Genomic DNA, 10726 nt, shown 5'->3' with positions numbered 1-10726 from the left:
AATGCTGCTCAATATTCTGTAATAACCTAAATGGGAAAAGAATTTGAAAAAGAATAAACACATGTGTATGTATAATTGAATCATTTTGCTGTACACCAGAAGCTGATACAACATTGTCGATCAACTACGCTCCAATATAAAATAAAAATTAAAAAAATAAAAGCAAAAAACATATACAATCTAACTTATGGACTGTGTTGACAACTAGTTTTTATTTAAGAAAGACTTCCTACTTAACTTTACCAAATGAAATGCCAAAAGAAATTTTACAGGCTGTTGGCTATGCTGTATTTTTAAATAATTACATTGTTTCAAAATATTGTATACCAATTGTTAAAACAAATTTTGCATTTTCTATATTTTACTTCTCTCTCAAAATACACCTGTGCTTCCTTTTTAAAAAATAAAATACATTATGAAAAAAAATCATACTTAAAAATCCTACCCAAAATGTGGAGCTTGATTGAATTGAATGATGCTGCTCATTATAGAAAGAATGAAATGTTTTCTCTCTCTCTACCTTTTAAAAATTTGTAGTTTATTTCTTTGAAAAACTGCTTAAATTTTCAATATTTTAACTTTTTTTCATTTCTTCTAGAAAAGGCCAAAAAGCCTGTCACACTTTGGGAGTAGAATATATACTTTTGTGTACAAAAAAGAAATCATTGAGAAGCAAGGCCAAGGAGTAGAAAAGTACAATTTTTTCATAAGATTAAAAAGAAAGAATGCTAGTCCTTGAAAGAAAACACTAGGCATCCAGCACTGGATGACATATTAATATCAAAAAGGAATAATTTGGGGGGATTCTGGCAGTGTTTTCCCAAGCTAGGTAACCTGGAAAGTGAAAAAAATTCATTTGTATAATTTGGATAAATACAATTCAGTACATCATTTTGTTCTGTGATCTGAATTTACCTAATCCTGTCTATGAATTGAACATATTTTTCCTGCCTTTTTTTTCAACTTTCCGGTTCACTTTGCATGTTAGTATGAGGTTTACATGGTTGAGTTGGCTAAATTATAATAAATATAGAGAATGTAGATTAAAAATTGGCAGATTCAGCTCTAATTGTCCTCTTTTACTTTCTAGGGAGGAGTTTCTTTCTGAATTACACACATAATTTTTTCATCTCTCCTGCTCTTGGCCTACATAAATATGTTTACAACGTAGAATTTATATCAAGGTTTAATGTCAAGAACTGGAGCATAAAACTTGTTGCACCAGGTATACTTAACCTGGCTAATCCAGAGCTTCAATTTTCCAGTTTGACTTTTGACATGGCCCACCTTGCCTTGTAGCTGGTGCTGTGTTTTAACTATGTTAAAAACACAAACTAGATATTTTTTTTTTTGCTTCCTCTTGCACACACTTTGCCCTTTTTCTCTACCCATTTTGTTCTCAACCTGTAATGGCTTTTCCCCTCCCACTCCCCATATCTACTTTTCAAAATTCTTCTATATCCTTCATTCAAGGCATAATCCTATTGCCATTTTCTTCCCCAAATACCTCAACTTAAAGTGATCTCTCACTCCTCTTCACTCTCATAATACTTCATTCTATCTCTGCCTTGCAGCTCTGGTTTTTTCTTCTGTATTATGTTATGAATATCAGTGCACATGATAATATCCTGGTACACTAAAAATTTTTGAAGCTGATGCTACATTTTCATCATTTTTGAATCCTCCATGGTGACCAGTAGAGTTAGGTATTCAATACAATTTGGTGAATAAGCAGATGAATGCATGAAAGAAGAAGGAAGAAAGGATGGACTCAAGTAATGAATTTTCTTTAAGGAAAATCTGTAGAATTTTTCATACTTTGCTTACAGAAAAAGCTTTGTGATATGAAGGCTGAACTTTCTTTTAGATTTGGGCAGTGGGCTGATACCTCTGTCACAAGAAAGAGAGTTACCTTGTCACTGTCTACCAAGTTAAGACATTCATTCCACAAACAGATTTTGAGTGTGATTATGTGCCAGGCTTTGCTGGGATTTCAAAAATAAGAGATTATGCCTGCCTTCAAGGAATTCTTTGAGTTTCTCCATCAAGCCATGCTCCTACCCTTCTGTGGGCATTTCCAAAACTTCTTCCCAATCAAAATTCCTTCCCACTATTACTTTTGTTTAATTAACTCTTTTGTTTGTTTGTTTGTTTTTGGCCATGAGGCTTGTGGGATCCTAATTCCCCAACCAGGGTCCAATCCAGGTCTCCTGCAGTGGTCACACCGAGTTCTAACTGCTGGACCGCTAGGGAATTTGCCAAATTAACTCAGTCTATCCTTTAGCCTCACTTTAGTCATTATTTTCTCAGGCACTCCTTCCATGATTGTTTCTCTAGTATATTCTCCTATTGAAAGTCATCATGCTTATTTTTAATTTTCACCTCTATGATTCCTTGCTTGCTATCTGTCTCTCTTATTATAGGATAAACTCAATGGAAGAAGGAACTGTGTGAGGTTGTATAAACATCCCATCCTCTGAGCTTAGGATAGCTTGTCATGTGGTAGGAACTCAATAAAAACTTGTGGACTGAATAAATGGGTGAGGGAATGAAACTCCCAGTACAGCTTAAGAAAGAGCCAGAGTCTGATTTCTATTAAAAAAAAATCAAGCTCCAATCTTTTCATTTATAAAGAATCCCTTTATCCCCGGATAGAGTTATAACTTATGGCAGAAAGAGAGATAGAGATGGTGGAGTTTCATCAGTTTAAGGAAAGGAACATTTATGGTAGGAGGCTCTTTTTTAGTCGTGAGAAAGGTGACATGACAATTCACTAGAATTCCTATAATGAGGATTCACAAACGCAGACAAAAATCATATTCTTAACTTAATAAGTTAAATGTTAAATGTTGCATTTCCTATTTTGGTTTGTGCTTCATGTTTTCCTTGATACAATTTGGATATGTATTTTTGACACTTGTTCGTATGTTACCTGTTTTTCTAGAATATAAAGCTAGTCCTGCTATTGAAAAAAAGCATTTCTGAAAATAAGTTTTGTCTTCAAAACACAAAATATATATGTGTATTAATATATGATTAATAGTTGCTTAAATACGGCACACGTGAGGACTTTCCTATACATGTACATCAGATATATTTGTGGAGTCACCTCTTTCCATGGCTAACTCTCATTTGTTGTTTACGACTCAACTCAGATACCGCCTTCTCCTGAAATCTTCCCTGCACCCCTGCCACCTATATTCCATAGCACCATATACTTACTATCTCTCGTCCACATGTGATATTGTTGTTCTAAATTCTGCAGTCCTCAACTCCTAGCATAGAGCCACTTAGCTAGCAGGAACTCAATAAACATGGGTTAGGTGATGTTAAATGTGTTTCTATCAGAAAAAAGTTATTGACAGGACAAGTGTGAGCATATAAATAAATATCCTCACTTTATAGGATTTCACTCATTCATGTACTTACTTGATTTTCTACAAATATTTATTAGGAGTTTACTATATACCAGGCTCCGTGCTTAGAAGGAAAACTCTTAATGGAGTAAGTGCTTGCTTTTCCAGTGCCCTGAGATGATGAGAGATCTTCCATGAAATAAAAGGGTGTTATCCTTAGGCGTGTTTAGGAAACACTGAGGATATCACGTTTCTTCACTGAAGAAATTCTCACAAACCTTCAGCCTGCTGATGAGCTTTATGAATCAGCAAGACAGGCCCTTTATATACAGAAATATTTACACTTTGATAGCTATGGTATCCTTTCCACAAGGATGTTGGTTAATATCTGGATTAACACTATTACCCTGCAGTACATAGTTTAGACAATGCTGGTATATCATGTCTGACACCACAAGTTGGATTTGTTTTCACTCATGATCAAGAAACAACACTCAGAGCTTAACCTGCTTATAACTTGAGTGATCAGCTCCAGATGTGAAGACCACGGGGAAAGAGGGAGGAGCTTGCAGGATCTTTTGTCTCCCCCCTGAGCTATAGAAACAGGGTCTTCTCAAAAGAGTTTGGTTTACCCATTTGCTGTCAGAAAGCTCTCCACACTGTAGCTAAGACAAGCCTAAATAACTTATTTTAGCTCTGCTATTCAGGGCAACAAAGAGTTTAATCCTGATATGTTGGGAAAAAGTACAGTGAGTGGGTGAGCCTGATCTTTGAAACAACTTTGGCAATGTATGACAGCAATGACTCAAAAGAGGCACAATTGCTGTATAAACGAAGGGAAAGATTGCATTTTCTTCTCTGTCTTGGATTGAGTTGATTGTTGAGTCATAAAATCAAATGCAATAAAATTTAACTAAATCAGGATAAAATCAAACTATGCATGTTCACTCTCAAAAGAACAGAGGCAATAACAGTATGTCATATAACTAGACACCCTGTGTCTCCAGATAACGCATGATATGTCTCTTTTTTTTTTTAAGATCTTATGTGGCCAATTTACTAGTTTTCATTTATTTATTTATTTATTTTTGGCTGTGTTGGGTCTTCGTTTCTGTGGGAGGGCTTTCTCCAGTTGCGGCAAGTGGGGGCCACTCTTCATCGCGGTGCGCGGGCCTCTCATTATCGCGGCCTCTCTTGTTGCGGAGCACAGGCTCCAGACGCGCAGGCTCAGTAATCGTGGCTCACGGACTCAGTTGCTCCGCGGCATGTGGGACCTTCCCAGACCAGGGCTCGAACCCGTATTCCCTGCATTGGCAGGCAGATTCTCAACCACTGCGCCACCAGGGAAGCCCGATATGTCTCTTTAATTAAAAAGCAAAACAAGCAAAACTAAACATAGGTGAAAGCTTTAAGGAGTTAAAAATCCTGGAAGAAGGATCTTTTGGAATCAAAGTTGATTGGCCAGTTTTAGGAAGCTATTAGCAGAATTAGTGTAGAAAGAAAACTTCAAGTTCATTTAGTGCAAGTCAGCTTCCTCAAATCTTTGCTGGACTGAAGCAAGGTATTAAGAAAGAAGGAGAGTGGAGAGAGTCCAGGATCCTTATCGCAAAGGAGTAAACTGCAATTCAGTTGGTTTTAGCACCTTGGTCAAGGCTTCACAGTTGTCTGTAAACCCTGGATCTAGCCTTTTGTTCCCTTTTACCCAGGTGTTTCGGGCTCGCTTTATAATGCAGAAAACCTCAAATATGCAATTTCCAGGCAGCTACTCTACTCTTAAATTGGACATATTGAGACTATACTTGAATCCATTCCCACCAAAAGGAGTTGTAAATTATAAGCTCTCAGGCTTATGAGTTTTTGATATTTCGATTTTAAACAAAAAGTCACCCTGAATAGTCATCACAGTATTTGAAATTTTTAGCACTAATAAAAGATATAATAACATGTCAAAAATGGATATTCTAAAATTCTTGCCCCCCAAACGAATTGCTGCCGTATTATCCACTATGAAAGAACATGAGGCCAGAAAAAGTTTGGACCTAATGACTTTCACCTCTCAGTTATTGTGTAATCAAGACAGTATATGAAAAGTACCTAGGGAAAATACTTGCCACATAATAGGGGTTCAATAAAGTTTTCTTTTCTTCTCCCCTCCTTCTTAAACAACTAACTTCCTTAATGTTCCTTCTTTTTCCCTTCCTTTGTTCCTTACTTCTATCCTAAAATCGCTTTACTCAGCAAACTACTGGACCACGCCTGGAATATTTACTTAAATACCAAGGACTTTTACTTCTCAAAAATGCATTTTAATTCACCCAATTTTGGGCTTTGTTACAGCCTTAAGATTTTCTCTAGAAATAGGTGGCCTTCTTATCCTTTAGACGCAAAGCAGGACAACTGCTATAACTGTCTGTTCTGACCTCCAGAAGAACTCAGTACAGACAATTCTGCATCTGACAAAATAAATGCTTCGGAACATCTAAAGTGTGGTCGGTGGGCCAGTAGGAAGAGTATGGCATTGTCATCCGATGGATTTGAGTCCTGGCACCACTGTCCGTGTTCTGGTTGACTGTGAGTGGACACCCCAATTTCTTCGTTTATAAAAGTCTAAGAACTTCCCTCTACAAACCTCATAGGAGGTCAGAAATTCAGAGAAATTCTTCCGATTTGAGTTCTCGTTGTTAGCTCTGAGCATTGGAAGGAGACATTCAGATTTTCCCATGGCACAGGTCAGATTAGGGCCTGAGTCATTGTGGACACTTGTCTTCATCCTCATTGCTTCCACCCTAGCCACGCTGCCATCATCCTGTGTCTATTGCCAGAGACACCTATCTATCTATCTTTCTTCCGCACTTGCCCCTCTGTATTTCTCCAGGAAACAGCCACTGTGAGAGCGTGTCACTCATGTGCTTAGAAGCCTTCAAATGTCTTCTATCTCAGGACGCCCTGCTCCACAAAGTCCTACACGATCTGCCTTCTGTCTGTTTCCATGACTTCCTGTTGAACTTCTTTTTTCCTTAACACTACACACTGGCAGTCTTTCTGTTTCCCAGCCAAGACAAGCCTGTTCCCACTTCAGGATCATTACCTGTTGCTCTTTATTTTGCCTAAGGGACTCTTCTCTATGAACTTGGCACGGTTGGTTTCTTCCTGTCATTTAGGTCACCTCCTCCAAGAGGCCTAATATTTTATTACTTGCCTAATTTTTAGCCCCACCCAGGAGGAGTAGTCTCACCCAGTATAGCCAAGAATCTAGGCAATGGTTGGTGATTTGGGGACAGTAAGTCTTCCCTCAGGAAATTTTTGGGGGAAGAAACATAACTAGATATTAGCGAGCGTAAAGAAGGCTGAAAGCTTCCATTGATCTTCCAGGACCATGACTGAAGCTTCTTATGTTGCTGTGACCCCATTAGATGGCAACCTTCCAAATTTTCAGAGCATTATTTCTAGGCATACAGAGCTAATATCCCATTGCATGGATGGAAGCCCAACCTGGACAAAGTCCAATTAAGAAAGCGTCTACATGGGAATGATGCTATTTGGCAAGAGACAAATCCAATGATGCCATAGGTATTATCTATCTTTCCTTTCCATGTTTAAGTCATTTCCTTCATAGACCAGATAACAGGCAGTCTACAGAACTATGACTGGGTGAGAATCTGTATGTAAAGAGGGAAATTTTTCTTTAGAGTTTTTCTAACCCAGCTGAACTTTTGGAATCTAATAAATATGAGTCCTTACAGTTTTAGCCTCACCTTCTCTTTTCTTCTATCATTTGGACTTTTTTCTTTTTTTACTCTAAACCTACTGTTAAATTATTACTATTTTTTTCTTGTTTAAACTAAGTTGACAGATGTGAATGGTACAGTGGAATAAAAATTACTAGATAATCACTTCAATTCAACTAGTTCCTATCCATGTACTTGATTAATTTTTTCAAATTTAATTTAATTTATTAATTTTTTTATATATAGCAGGTTCTTATTAGTTATCTGTTTTTACATATTAGTGTATATATGTCAATCCCAATCTCTCAAAGTACTTGGTTAATTTTAAACTTTACTCACTTTGTCTCATCATCCTACAAGCTCCAGCTGAAATCACAACCTCCTCTGAGAAGCCCTTCTTACAGTCACAAAATATGAGTTGGTGACTCAATCCTTTATTTCCAAAATACACATATTTTTCAGTAATAATGTCCCTATGTACTAAATTAACTATTTAAAAGTCTATCTTTTCCTCTCTCTAATAGGCTGTGATCTGCACAAGGAAGAGGACAATATCTTACTCATCTTTGTAAACATATGTTACCAACACGCGATGCTTATTGCCTGAGGAATTTGTATTTGTTGATCAAGTGAGCGAATAATCGATCTTGTTATTTATTACAGTTAGTAAGTAACAAGTTACTATGGTTGAGTTCCTACCAAATAACAAGCAGTTTGAATACATGGTTTAATTTAACACTAAACAAGTCTATAAATGATGTATTAATAACCCTATTTCATAGATGAGGGAATTGGGACTCAGAAGTACAAGAAATTTCATCAAAGTCCAATAGCACATGAAGGCAGAGTTCAAAACAAATTGATTCTCTTCAAATCTTTTTCAATCTCTAATAACCTCTTTACAATTGTTTTCTTGTATAAATATTAACAACATTAAGTGAAATCATACCTCTATACATACATTTTTGCAAGGTATTAAAATAATAGAATCCATTCATGTTACTTTGATTATCAGACTACGAAGATGTCTGTATATTTAACAATATGTAGTTTAGAGAATATAAAAGACTGATGCATCCAGGATTAGAACAGTGAAAAGCATAGCTTTGGGGCTAAAGATGTGAATTATAAGATGAATTATAAGCTGAATTATAAGAATTATAAGATTTCCTCATCTTTAAATAATCCTTTTCTCAAATACACAGAACTAGACCAGCTAATTAAAGCAGAATAGGAATGTACTGAAGTTACTCATGATGAAAAACCAGAGAACCAGGCAAAGAAAAGGGTAGAGACGTAGTAGCTCTGGATAATAGAAGGAGAATTCTCATCCTGATTCCTACTCTTTCCCAGGCCCTCCTCCCGCAAGGAGTGAGCATCAGCCCTGTTTCTGTCTTAGTGGTGCTCTGCACTCAAAATTCAAATGCTACCAAGAGAGATTCTGACTGGTCCAGCTTAGGTCACATGAATATCTTTTGGCTAAATTTGGACAGAGCTCTCCAACAGTACTGAGTGACTACTAAACTGTGACTCAAGGTTTGACTTTACAAAAAGCTAAAAATATATTTCAATTCTGAAAAGTTTGAAGAGCGGGTATTTAAAATCACTCATTTGGATCACAAATAAAGCCCAGTAAAGAGCTTTGCTGAAGGTTTGAAGTGCACCTAGTGACGAGGATGACCATCTGGAAAGTTTACTTCCCTTAGTAACCAAATTGAATTGATCTGAACTGGAATGATTTATTAATGTCCATTTACCATATTTTCCAAACATGCATATTTTTAGTGTTAAAGGTCTTGCTTTTATCTTAGACTATAATCAGCTGCTAAATTTAGTTTTTTGAATGCCTGGCATGCAGTAATGCTCCACGAATATTGCGTTCCTTCTGTAACCCTAATCCAACACATTATCAGAACTCCTTTGGATTCCAGTTAGAGAAAACAATGTAGAGCTAATTTAATGTAAAAAGAAGTTTATTTTAAAGACACTGAGGAAGAAATTGTGACTGGCTCACCTCAGCTCATTATCCCCCTCATCTGAGTAGATATACCTTATGAAACAGGGTCACCTTCCTCCGCATGGTAACCATGGTGGGCAGAATACATAAGGTGAGAGAGGCAGAGCAGACTATTTCACAAATGTCAGTCACACACGTTGTCCCAGACTCTAACGGTAAATCCACAAGTCAATAATAATGAGCATCTTGGTGAACCCTCATGAACATGACTGCTAGAATACCAACTCCCTCTATTTTTCACTAACTCCTCTTCTTACTGCACACCTGGTGTCTGCAGTGCCTGTCCAAGTCCCTTTCTTCCACGAGGAGGTGTGATGCTGCCCTGTAAGCTGGGGACACCCCCCAGGCTACCTCTGAAGCTGTTCTCTTGCTCTGTTGCAGCTGTCATGTTAACGTCACTTCCATTGCTTTGCTCTTGCTGACGTTTCTTGTGGTCACCGTTTCTACTGTCACTTGCACAATGGACATGCTCGTTACAGCCGCCCTTGCCACCTGGTCCTCTGCTGCTCCTTTTGAATGACTCCAAGAGTGTAAGTGGCAACTCATGAAAATTAAAAAAAGATTTTTGGACTTTTTAGCATAGTCCAAGACTGAGGTCTTGTGTTGTTGTAAATTTTTCCTACAGTCTAGAGATAAGCACCTAGAATAGTGCTGAGTATTTATAGTATGACTTACATTCAGTTCCTTAGCAAACAGACTTTGAGACGATTTTTTTTTTTTTTTTTTTTTTTTTTGCAGATGGTTTATAGGGGAATGCTTTTAGGAAAAACCACCTGGAAGACAGTGAGGAAAGCAGGAATGGACAGAGGAAAGAACTGAGCTAAGATGCAGTTTCAACTAAAACCTCAGCCTATCCCTCAGAGGTTCTAGAAATGGAATAGCCCAACAGAATACTGAATGGGAAAAGATATTTGCAAATGATATATCTAATAAGAGGTTGATATCCAAAATGTACAAAGACTCATACAACTCAACCTCAAAAAGACAATCAATTAAAAAATGAGCAGGAGACCTGAATAGACATTTTTCTAAAGCAGACATACAGATGGCCAACAGACACGTGAAAAGATGCTCAATATCACTAATTATCAGAGAAATGCAAATTAAGAACCTCAACCTGTGTTATCACCTCACACCTGTCAGAACGGCCATCATCAAAAAGACAACAAATATCAATAATAAGTGTTGGTGAGGATGTAGAGAAAAGGGAATTTTGTACACTGTTGATGGGAATGTAAATTGGTGCACCCACTATAGAAAGTATGGAGTATGGAGGTTCCTCACAAAATTAAAAATAGAACTACCATACCATCCAGCCACTCTACTTCTGGATATTTTCCTGAGGAAAACAAAAACAGTGATTTGAAAAGATATATGCACCCCTATGGTCACTGTAGCATTATTTACAACAAATATGGAGGCAATCTAAATGTCCATTGACAGGTGACGGGATAAAGAAGATGTAGTATTTATATACAATGGAATATTGTTCAGACATAAAAAAGAATTAAATCTTGCCATTTGCAATAACATGAAAGGGCCTGGAGGGTATTATGCTAAGTGAAATAAGTCAGACAGAGAAAGTAAAATACCATACAGTCTCATTTATTTGTGTAATCTACAAA

The sequence above is a fragment of the Eubalaena glacialis genome, chromosome 17 (genome assembly GCF_028564815.1).
Source record: "Eubalaena glacialis isolate mEubGla1 chromosome 17, mEubGla1.1.hap2.+ XY, whole genome shotgun sequence".
NCBI lineage: Eukaryota > Metazoa > Chordata > Mammalia > Artiodactyla > Balaenidae > Eubalaena > Eubalaena glacialis.
This window is presented reverse-complemented; position numbering follows the sequence as displayed.